Source organism: Anomaloglossus baeobatrachus, chromosome 12, assembly GCF_048569485.1.
Source record: "Anomaloglossus baeobatrachus isolate aAnoBae1 chromosome 12, aAnoBae1.hap1, whole genome shotgun sequence".
Taxonomy (NCBI): Eukaryota; Metazoa; Chordata; class Amphibia; order Anura; family Aromobatidae; genus Anomaloglossus; species Anomaloglossus baeobatrachus.
Window position 1 is genome coordinate 94,870,932 of NC_134364.1, and position 12,150 is coordinate 94,883,081.

Sequence of the window (12,150 nt, forward strand, 5' to 3'; positions counted from 1 at the left end):
ATATGATCTGACATATTTAGTGAGTTGAAATCCAGATAAATATTTTTAGCTTTGTATATTCTATTGATAATCACTGTTGTAGTGGGCGCCTCTCACTCCCGGACTCTAGTTTCCGCACCACCTTCCGGAAAACTCATATCACAGTTATACCGCAAGCGCTCCTGCAGAGCCTGTCTTAAGTATGGATCACAGAGGTCCGTGACCAGCTGATCTCACAACACCTCATCCAACGGTCCTAGCTCCCAAAATTCTCCATGTGTCTTCTTAGTAATGTACTAAAGGATAACTGAAGTGAGCACCAATATGTATATATTTATATGTGCTGCCCCTGCAGCGGATCGCACCGCTCGGATCCGGGGATGGTGATTACTCAAGGCTCGAGGGTCTCCGGACCCGGGGACTTTGGGGGCCACACTCAAATGGACAAGGGGGTATTTACAGGGGATAGGTATATAGTTTGTGACGCTACCCGTGGTGTACGGTAATTGGGAGTACCGCCGCTGCCGTTGGGAGTACCCGGGGTGATGGCATGGGGCAGCAAGATGACGTTACCCTTCACGGGTAGGGGAAGGCCCCGGGACCCTGGGTGGTGCTATGGGATGCAGGGGGAGCGCAGGCTCACTGGTTGCAGCGGTCAGTCAGGTACTCAGTCAGCAATAAATCAGACGCTGACAACAGGGTAAACCAAGTCTCTGACTGACTAGAAAGTAGAAACGGAGGGCACTCACCATATATAAGCAGTAAAAAACTTTGAATTTATTGGTTTCAAGGAGCAGGCATAAAATACAGGACGGAGGGGATAGGGACTGACCCCACTCGGACGACAGCTGTTTCGCACCGGCAACTGGCGCTTTGACAAGTCCCTAGTGGATACTTCAGCTCCTCACTCTTTTAAGGGAGTGGACTAAGGAATGACGTCAGTGTATTAAAATCACATTAGTGAAATGCTAAACATGTCTAGAAAAATACAAAAATCAATTTACAAAATGCAACAATTAGCAGTATTGAAATTTTTTTTTCTTTTTCCACAATAAGGCCCGTTTCACACGTCAGTGAAAAACACAGACGTTCTTCACTGACGTGTAAAACACGCACGTGTCCCTCCGTGTGCCATGATTCACGGCACACGTGGGTTGTCTATGTACAATCCGGGCTCCGTTCTCCGTGATTGCACATAGAGATCAACTCACCTGTGCCCACTCCCGCTCTCCATGGTGCTGAACACTCCCGCTGTGCAGCATCCGGCCGGCGCTGACCCCCGCTGCAGCTGCTTCCGGGTCGGCTGTGTCGTGCATTCATGAATATGCACGACAGTAATTAGCGGGCTCAGAAGCAGCAGGCAGAACAGGCTGTAGAGAGCGTCGCTGGAGCCGGGTGAGTAAAAATGATTTTTATTTTATATGCATGTTTTTTTCTGGCACATGTTTCACGGATCACACCACTGCGTGGTCCGTGGGACATCAGTGATGCCAGAAAAAAATTGACATTTCTCTGTGCAGCAATCACGGACACACGTGTACGCCGCACGGAGACAAGGTCAGTGAAAAATCACTGACGTGTGAGCAGACCCATTGAATATAATGGGTCTGCATATGTCAGTGATTCTGGTACGTATAAAAAAAAGCACAAACGTACCAGAATCACTGACGTCTGAAACAAGCCTAACACAGCAGAAAAAATCATTACAAAAAGACAAGCATGTCATTTTTATCTCTAAGACCAAGTGGCCCCATTGCATCAGTTTTTATAATCCACCTTGATTCTCGCTGCAATAAAAATTTATGGGTGTCACCCCCTGCAGCTGCGGGCACAATTCTCTTCAGGCCAGCAAATGTCGCGGGCGGAGGGCACGCGCTCGCCGCGCTCGGGTCCGGGGCTTCTGCTGCTGCTCGGTGGCTCGAGCGGTGGGCCGGACCCGGGGACTCGAGCAGTGCTCCTCGTCCACGAGTGAAAAGGGGGTGGTTTGTTTTGGGAGATAGTTTGTGACGCCACCCACGGGTCGTGAGATAAAGGGCACCACCGCTGCTGATGACGGGGATCCCAGGAGCGATGGTAGGGAGCAGCTAGGATGTTGTCCCCTCCGTGGGTAGGGATTGGTGTTCCCGGGGCCCGGTGGTGTAACGGGGAGGCTGGATGGCTGGGGTGCAGGGTTGTGGGGGCAGCGCGGCGCGGTGCCGGATGGCACTGGTGTACTCACTCAGATAGTCAATGACAGAGTCTCTGGTAAACCAAACGGCTGGATGGACGGGTCCCGCAGCTGACTGCAGTGTTTGTGCTCTCCCCAGAAAGGGTGATGGTGGCTGTCTTTCCCTGCACCTGGTTAGGATGTTCTGACTCCTGTGGTTGCCCACCGGTAGTCCGCTCCCCGGCGTATAGGTACTGGAGGAGCTCGTTTTGCCCGCAGGCGCTGGCCCTTGGATCTCTAGCCTATGGCGGTGGCTGTATATCCGCACGGTGTAGACTGTTGCCTTCTGTCGGGTCTTGGTTGTTAGGAAACCCCTGGGGTTCCTGTCACACTCGAATTTGACCGTTGTCGGCGGCTCCAAGCCTAGTCGGGGTCCGATGGCCCTGCCTTTGTGGTTAGCTTCACTCCACTCCCCGGTTCCGTACCGGCGGGCCGCTGCCCGTCCCCGGTCCTACGGTTCTGCAGAGATCCACTAACTCCTGCAGACGGCCACCACCGTCTGCCAACCTTGCTGTCAGTGCCTGGGCCCCGACCCAGACACTTGCAGTTTTTCTGCTGTCACTTCTCAACTCTACTTCAAACTAACTCCAAACTGAACTGAACTGCTTTTCCCGCCTCCAGACCTGTGAACTCCTCAGTGGGTGGGGCCAACCGCCTGGCTCCGCCCCACCTGGTGTGGACATCAGACCCTGGAGGGAGGCAACAAGGGTTTTTGTTTGACTGGTGTTACTGTCCAGGGGAGGGGGTGTGTAAGGTGTTATGTCTGTGACTACCTGGCTAGTCCAGGGCGTCACACAAACATTAGAGAATTTTTATCTCCGGCGTGTTTTTCTTGCACATGTTCAATCAGCCTGGGAGCACCAGACCCTGAATTTAGGGAATTCAAATGCTCCCTAAACCTGATGAACAGGGGTCTAAGGCCTTGTGCGCACTAGGCGTTTTTGCCGCATTTTTAGCGGCGTTTTTTACCGCGTTTTTGTGCTGAAAACGCAGTGACATTGCTTCCCCAGCAATGTCAATGGGTTTTCAGAAGTGCTGTCCTCACACAGCATTTTTTTGTAGCTGCGTTTTTGTGGTGACCACAAAAATGCAGCATGTCAATTATTTCTGCGTTTTTCACTGCGTTTTTCACCCATTGAGTTCAATGAGATGTTCAACAACGCAATGAAAAACGCATATAGCCGCGTTTCTATGACTAAAAACGCAGCTATAAACGCAATGGGTGGGCAGTATAGTGACGTGTACAGGAAGAGGATTCCTTCTGTTGGTAAACACAGAAGCATGAATCCTCCCGGTACCGTCACCGCTGCGTCCACCTCCCGTCCTGTGCATGTCAGCTCCGTGCGGCGCCATGTCTGGGCGGGAGGTGGAGGCAGCGGTGAAAACAAAAGTGAACAGTAGAAAAAAAAAAATGTCATATATACTCACCTGTCTGCAGGGTCCCGGTGCCATGCCCGCTCCCATCTCCTCCCGGTACCGCCGCTCCGGGTGTGTGCAGTCTCCCTGGGGCATTACCTTGCTTGCAGGACCTGGCGGTGGATCACCTGATGCAGTCACCTGACGCATCAGCTGATCGTAGTCTCGCCGGCTTTTTCGCGCCTGGCCGGCTATCAGCTGATCCTGCCGTCAGGGGACTTCATCAGCTGATTACCGGCAGCTGCTGCAGCGATGGGACAGGATCAGACTCCCGCCCCATCGCTCCAGGAGCTGCCGGTAATCAGCACACAACATAAGTGAGTATTATTTTTTTTTTCTACTGATGCATCATCTGATTGTATAACCGGCTTTTATACAATCAGTTGATGTGTCATGTGATTCAGGCACTTGATCCTGACACATCATCTGATCGCTTTGCCTTCCAGCAAACCGATCAGATGATATTGGATCCGGATTGGACGGCGCGGGACCCTGACCCAGGATTACTGCGGAAGGGGGTTCTTTATTTCAATAAAGATGGAGTCACTAATTGTGTTGTGTTTTTATTTCTAATAAAAATATTTTTCTGTGTGTTGTTTTTTTTTTTTTTTATCATTACTAGAATTTCATGGTGGCCATGTCTAATATTGGCGTGACACCATGAATTTCGGGCTTAGGGCTAGCTGATAATATACAGCTAGCCCTAACTCCATTATTACCTAGCTAGCCACCCGGCATCGGCGCAGCTAGAAGAGTTGGATACAGCGCCAGAAGATGGCGCTTCTGTAAAAGCGCCATTTTTTGGGGTGGCTGCGGACTGCAATTCGCAGTGGGGGTGCCCAGAAAGCTTGGGCACCCTTCACTGTGGATTCCAATCCCCAGCTGCCTAGTTGTACCCGGCTGGACTCAAAAATTAGGCGAAGCTCACGTCATTTTTTTTTTTTTTTAATTATTTAATGAAATTCATGAAATAATTAAAAAAAAGGGCATCTCTATATTTTTGGTTCCCAGCCGGGTACAAATAGGCAGCTGGGGGTTGGGGGCAGCCCATACCTGCCTGCTGTACCCGGCTATCATACAAAAATATGGCGAAGCCCATGTCATTTTTTTTTCTTTTTGGGCAAAAAACTGCATACAGTCCTGGATGGAGGATGCTGAGCCTTGTAGTTCTGCAGCTGCTGTCTGCTCTCCTGCATACACTAGTGAATGGAGGATGCTGAGCCTTGTAGTTCTCCAGCTGCTGTCTGCTCTCCTGCATACACTAGTTCTGCAGCTGTCTGTCTGCTCTCCTGCATACAATGAACATTTTGAAGAAGGAAATGATATCAGACCTTTTTTTATTTTTTTTTTTCATCAACAATCTTTAATGGCATTGTGCACTGATTAAAAACGCAGTGAGCAAAAACGCAGCAAAAAACGCACCAAATCGCGGCAAAAACGCATGCGTTTTTGTCGCGTTTTTTAGCCGCGGGTGCGTTTTTTGAGACAAAAACGCACATAAAAACGCAGCGTGAAAAAAACGCCTAGTGCGCACATACCCTAATTGTTTTTCCAACATAAAAACGCCCGCACGTGCAGAATATTACATAAACAACAAAATCTGTCCTGCAAGAAATAAATTGTTTTACTGTATGTGTAATACCGCCTAGTTGAACAATCTTACTTTGTAAATGCTGTCTACAGAAAGAGCAGCTCCAGCATCTGTAATTGCCAACAAGGGTGGATTTTTGGAGCCAGTTAGTTTTGGGGGTAAATCTCTTGTGCACAACACATCTCCTAAATTTTTATTGCTCCTATTAATAGCAATTTGCAGATTGCAGATCGCGATCTTCCTGAATAAGATGCCAATTATTTAGGATTGCTGGACGTATTTGTCTATCCATTGAACTAAACTTAAAATTAAATCTAAAGTGATAAGACGCCTCCTTTTTTTCTTTCATATGTTCTATGGTCCCTGCAAACGTTTTATTATTATTTTTATTATTGAACTTGCTGGCTCTATCAAAAGCATTTTAATTAGATTAGGTGGATAATTTCTTTGTGCCAATCTCTTTCTAGCTCTTTTGATTGTTTCAGAAAGACTGTATGTTCACTATTTATGCGTTTCAATCTTAAAAACTGACTATAAGGGATGTCTCTGTTCACGTGCGGTGGGTGATGACTATCATAACGTAATAGCATATTCACAGCTGTATTTTTTCTGAATATTTCTCTATTAATTTTGTTGTCAACAATTTTGAATTTTACGTCTAAAAAATCGAATTCGTCCGCGCTAAAAACGCACATAAAAAACATCCCATGACAGTTTTTTTCATTCAAATAAGCAACAATTGAATTAAATTGATCTTCTGTGCCGCTCCAAATGAGTAGCATGTCATCCACATAACGAAGATTTTTTTTTTATATATGTTTTAAAAAAGGATTGGAATCGGCATAAATCAGGTCATTCTCTAATTTGGCTAGATATAGATTGGCGAAAGTACACGCTACAGGCGTCCCCATGGCAACTCCACCTTTTTGAAGAAACCAAGTTCCATTAAACATAAAAGCGTTGTGTTCCAATACAAAAGCTAAACCTTCACAGATAAAATTTATCAAGGATCCTGTTCAGATTCAGTCAGAATTTCCCTGATTGCCTCTACACCAGCATCCTGTGGGATGTGGGTGTAGCGGCTCTTGACATCAATCGAGGCCAAATGAAAACCGGGTTGCCAAGTAAAATCATCCAGTTGGCAAATTAGATCTTCTGTATCACGGACAAAAGAGGGGATTTTATTAAGGAGCGGATGAAAGAGCCAGTCAAAGTATTTAGACAAAGGCTCTGTCAATGCACCCACCCCCAAGACTATGGGTCTATCGGGGGGGGATGCAATTGACTTATGCACCTTAGGAAGAAAATCCCAATGGGGTTTGCATGGAAACGCAGGTAAAAGCTTTTCAGCTATTTTATTAGACAAAATGCCCATATCAACCTGCCTTTTCAAAAAAGATCGTAAAAGCATTTTATGTTTGTTAAGAGGATCTCCTTTTAACTGGCAATAAACTTCTGTATTTTTTAACTGCTTATCCACTTCACTTTACTCCCTAGTCATTAAGGCTAGGGACCCACTTTGCGTTTTTACCTGCGTTTTAGGTGCTTTTTAGGTCTGTTTTAGGAAGCACCTTTTTCATGCCAAAAGGCATGCGTTTTGATTTACTAGCAAAGTTTATGGAAAAAGTGGATTTTCCGACCCCACTTAGCGTTTCTAAACGCTGCGTTTAATTTGCATATTTTGTGGCAAAAACCATGCGTTCAAAGAAGCAGCATGTCAATTGATTTTGCCATTTTCGGTGCGTTTTGCTAACATTGGAGTCAATGAGAAATGGCAAAAACCAAGATTCCTTCAAAATTCTGCGTTTTACCTGCTTTTTCAGTGCTGAAAACATGCATTTTGGACTTCAAAATAATGATTTCATATGTCCCTTTACACACACACATAGTCCGACAATTTAAATAAAGGTAATTAATACTTTATTGCTATTTTTACATAAAATATCATATTACCGCAATAATTTAATGCACAAAATTTATTTTATTGATTTTTTTCTATTAACATAGATTTGATTCTTTTCTTCCCATTTTTTCAAAGAATTTGAGTATTTAAACTTTATTGTCTTTATGTTCAAAACGCAACTATCAGAACGCAGGTGAAAACGCAGATAAAAAGCGCTGAAAACGCAACAAATACGAGGCAAATACGCATGCGTTTTCAGCGCTAAATTTCTGAAAAAGACAACTTTGGTCAAATCAATTAAGCCCAAAATGTGCGTTCTAAACTGCCAGTAGGTGAACGCAAAATGGGTCCCTAGCCTAAGAATGTTGCACCGCCTTTATCAGCCTTACAAATTATAATGTCCTCATTAGATGTTAATCTTTTTAAGGCATCTCTTTCTGACCTAGTTAAGTTTTCTGTCATAGAGGGATATTTTAACACTTTTATTTCTTTCAAAACGTTCATTTGGAACTGGTCAATACAATTTCCTTGAATGACAGGGGGAAAAAAAAAGTAGATTTGACTACATCTGTAAAATGAGAAAAGTCAGTAGAAGAACTAGCAACATTACCATCAAGAAGTTTAGCTGTATCATCTGTGAGACTCAATGAGCATCTTCCCTCACGACTCCCATATTAGGGGTGAAGCCCAAAGGGCCAACCTGTATGGGGGACAACACAGATGAAGCAAATGAACCTGTATCAGACTTATTAGCATAATGTTTTTTTATATAAATATTCCGGCATGCTTTAAACAGGTCAATCTTGAAATCTATAAAACTAAACTGTTCAGGAACACAATAGTTAAGTCCTTTTTCCAAGACAGATAGAGTGTCCGTATCTAGAGGGAAAGGAGTTAAATTAAAGACTTTCTGCTGTTCTCCAGAATCAAATTCAGCCACGAAACCTGTTTTGGTCTTAATGCCATTTCTTTTTCTTTTTCCCCTTCTGGTCCGCTTCCTAAAGGGGGCGCTGTGGAAGTGGATTGTTCCTGATCCATACTTGGTCTCCGTTTTGGAGGAGGTATATCCTCAGGCCCACTGGAGTCGGACTCCGTTGTCCAGGCTGCTCTTTTTAGTTTTCCTGGATAAAAATTTTCTTTTTGTATCTGGGTCTGGAAGGAGATGATGACAAGTTGGTATTTTTTGACCATTTAAAAACAGAATTCGTCTCGTAATCTAATTTATCACGTAGAAATTTTTCCTTTTTTCTTTGTTTTATTATTGTTTGAAAAGGAATACGTTTTTTATTCAAAATTTTCAGAAAAAATTGCCAGTGATCTTTTGAAAGTCTTTTTTTTCTAATTCACTTCGCAGCATGATCAATTCTTGTGTAACAGAAAAATGTTCTTGAATATTTTTCTCTAAAACTAAAATTAGAAATTGCATCGAACAAGTCTGCTTGTTTTTTTTCCCATAAGGATTTAAAGTCCATGTCATCAAGGTAAAAGAAAATCTGTTTTAGAACACGTAGTCCTCTTGGCACTCTGTCACAACTTTTGTAGGATTTTAACGACTCAATGGTCCAAAACAGACCTATCTCTTTTTCTGCTAAGTTGGTAATTTTCAGTTCCAGACTTTTTGTACTTAAAATCTGAGTATCTGCTTTTGAGTTGCAGTCAGTGAGAAACGAGTGGGCGTCTTCTCTCCCCTCTTGTATGCCGATCACTGTTGCTACAGGATCATTCGTCTCCATTAAATCCATACTAGACAAAATGAAAAACTGCAATAAGCAGGAAAAAACACTGCAAAACCGGCTGTTCAATGAGGCGTGCTCCTGGTAATAAGCAGCAGAATATAAACCACATAGAAAAGGAGAAAAAAATGGGCACAAAGTCTCCAGCTGGTAATTAACAAAAAGAACCGCCTGTCAGCATAGGCAGTGAAGCTAATCTAGCATGTTACTGCTAACCGGGGTGCACCACACCAAAAAGCTGAAGGACCGTGTCAAACTAGAAAGTAGAAACGGAGGGCACTCACAAAAAAAATTGTTGACAACAAAATGAATAGAGAAATGCTGTGAATATGCTATTACGTTATGATAGTCATCACCCACCGCACGTGAACAGAGCCATCCCTTATAGTCAGTTTTTAAGATTGAAACGCATAAATAGTGAACATACAGTCTTTCTGAAACAATCAAAAGAGCTGTAAAGAGATTGGCGCAAAGAAATTATCCACCTAATCTAATTAAAATGCTTATGATAGAGCCAGCAAGTTCAATAATAAAATTAATAATAAAACTTTTGCAGGGACCATAGAACAAATGAAAGAAAAAAAGGAGGCGTCTCATCACTTTAGATTTAATTTCAAGTTTAGTTCAATGGATAGACAAATACGTCCAGCAATCCTAAATAATTGGCATCTTATTCAGGAAGATCGTGATCTGCAATCTTTTGTTATTAATAAGCCCTCTATCACCTATAGGCGCAATAAAAATGTAGGAGATGTGTTGGTCCACAAGAGATTTACCCCCAAAACTAACTGGCTCCAAAAATCCACCCTTGTTGGCCATTACAGATGCGGGAGCTGCTCTTTCTGTAGACAGCATTTACAAAGTAAGATTGTTCAACTAGGCGGTATTAAGCCAGCTTTACATGTTACGATTCTGCATACGATATCGTATGCGATCGTAACCGCCCCATCGTATGTGCGGCACGTTCAATTTTGTTGAATGTGCCGCACAAACGATTAACCCCCGTCACAAATACTTACCTTCCATACGACCTCGATGTGGGCTGCGAACGTCCACTTCCTGGAGTGGGAGGGACGTTTGGCGTCACATCGACGTCACGCGGCAGCCGGCCAATAGAAGCGGAGGGGCGGAGATGAGCGGGACGTAAACATCCCGCCCACCTCCTTCCTTCCGCATTGCTGGCCGCAGGACGTAGGTAAGATCTGTTCATTGTTCCCGGGGTGTCACACACTGCGATGTGTGCTACCCCGGGTACGATGAACAACCTGACGTTCAATCCATGAGGAATGAACGACGTGCGTGCGATGAACGTTTTACCGTTCATTCGCAATCGCACGGAGCTGTTAAACACTACAATGTACCTTACGATGCCGGATGTGCGTCACTTACGACGTGACCCCTCCGACACATCGTAAGATATATTGTAGTGTTTAAAGCGGGCTTTACACATACAGTAAAACTATTTATTTCTTGCAGGACAGATTTTGTTGTCTATGCAATATTCTGCACGTGCGGGCGTTTTTATGTTGGAAAAACAATTAGACCCCTGTTCATCAGGTTTAGGGAGCGTTTGAATTCCCTAAATACAGGGATCGGTGCTCCCAGGCTGATTGAACACATGTGGGAAAAACACGCCAGAGATAAAAATTCTTTAATGTTTGCTGGCCTGGAAAGAATTGTGCCCGCAGCTACTGGGGGTGACACCCATAAATTTTTATTGCGGCAAGAATCAAAGTGGATTATAAAAACTGATGCAATGGGGCCACTGTCTTAGCGATAAAAATGACATGCTTGTCTTTTTGTAATGATTTTTTCTGCTTTGTTATTGTGGAAAAAGAAAAAAAAATGAATACTGCTAATTGTTGCATTTTGTAAATTGTTTTTTTGTATTTTTCTAGACATGTTTAGAACAGGACACTGGACAGACTTTACTCCTCAAAGCAAGAAGGCCTGCGGAGACACCATCACATGTTTCTCAACGCTGGCAGGAAACTAGCCAGGTCTTTCACCGGGAAGGAACAACCACGGGAAGGGCAGTCTCCAGTCAAGGAGACCACCTATGCCAAACATGGTATCCATCCACAGACAGCCGTTTCGGGGTATTTGCCCCTCATCAGTGTGGAGTAGGAATCTGGCTAGTGGGACATTGCCTAGTAAAAGACTATGTGAGCAAGGATGGTTGACCTTAGGAAGATCAACATCCACCACTGCGGAGACACCATCACGTGTTTCTCAACGCAGTGATTCTAGAGCAATGCCCCCTGGGAAATATTCAAAGCAAGAAGGCCTGTGGAGACACCATCACATGTTTCTCAACGCTGGCAGGAAACTAGCCAGGTCTTTCACCGGGAAGGAACAACCACGGGAAGGGCAGTCTCCAGTCAAGGAGACCACCTATGCCAAACATGGTATCCATCCACAGACAGCCGTTTCGGGGTATTTGCCCCTCATCAGTGTGGAGTAGGAATCTGGCTAGTGGGACATTGCCTAGTAAAAGACTATGTGAGCAAGGATGGTTGACCTTAGGGAGATCAACATCCACCACTGCAGAGACACCATCACGTGTTTCTCAACGCAGTGAGAAACATGTGATGGTGTCTCCGCAGGCCCTTCTTGCTTTGAATATTTCCCAGGGGGCATTGCTCTAGAATCACTGCGTTGAGAAACACGTGATGGTGTCTCCGCAGTGGTGGATGTTGATCTCCCTAAGGTCAACCATCCTTGCTCACATAGACTTTACTCCTCACACTTTCCACTCCTAACCACTCTCCTCCTCTCCTCAAACTCATCTACTCTGGTTTTTCCTGCCTCTGGGTCTGTGAACTCCTAGGTGGGCGTGGCCAACCACCTCGCTCCGCCCCCTGGTGTGGACATCAAACCCAGAGGGAGGTGGCTAGGTTTTGTAGGTTGGCTGCTGTCACCTTATTAGGCTGGTTGGTGTTGTGCAAGGACCTGTCTGTGACTACCTGGCTAGTCCAGGGCGTCACATTCCCCCTTGGTTTAATGCAGTCCGTCTGCGGGCTGCCCATCCACCATCGGTTTATTTTGTTGTTTCAACTGAAAAAGATAAAACCTTTTACAATTATAATAACTTTTGTACAATTAAGCATTTTTTTTTTAATCTTCCCTTATGGGAGGCAAGTTACTTTAACCATTTCAAACAGTACAACATTTTTATTAAACGGGAGCGGGTCCTTTCTTGCCCACCCAAACAAACCTGCACCTTGATGCTGCCTCTAAAAACAGGCCAGCATCCCTCTTCCCTAGTCCAGGAAACAGGCCCAGGTACAGGTATTGCCCACAACGGGCCGGGTACAAAGTT

At 44.7% G+C, this 12,150-nt stretch overlaps 1 protein-coding gene across 1 annotated transcript in view; it reads left to right on the forward strand.

Annotated features, from left to right (window-relative positions):
- The window catches only part of LOC142257602 (NACHT, LRR and PYD domains-containing protein 6-like), a 105,674-nt gene that overhangs the window by 26,796 nt on the left and 66,728 nt on the right, over positions 1-12,150 (forward strand).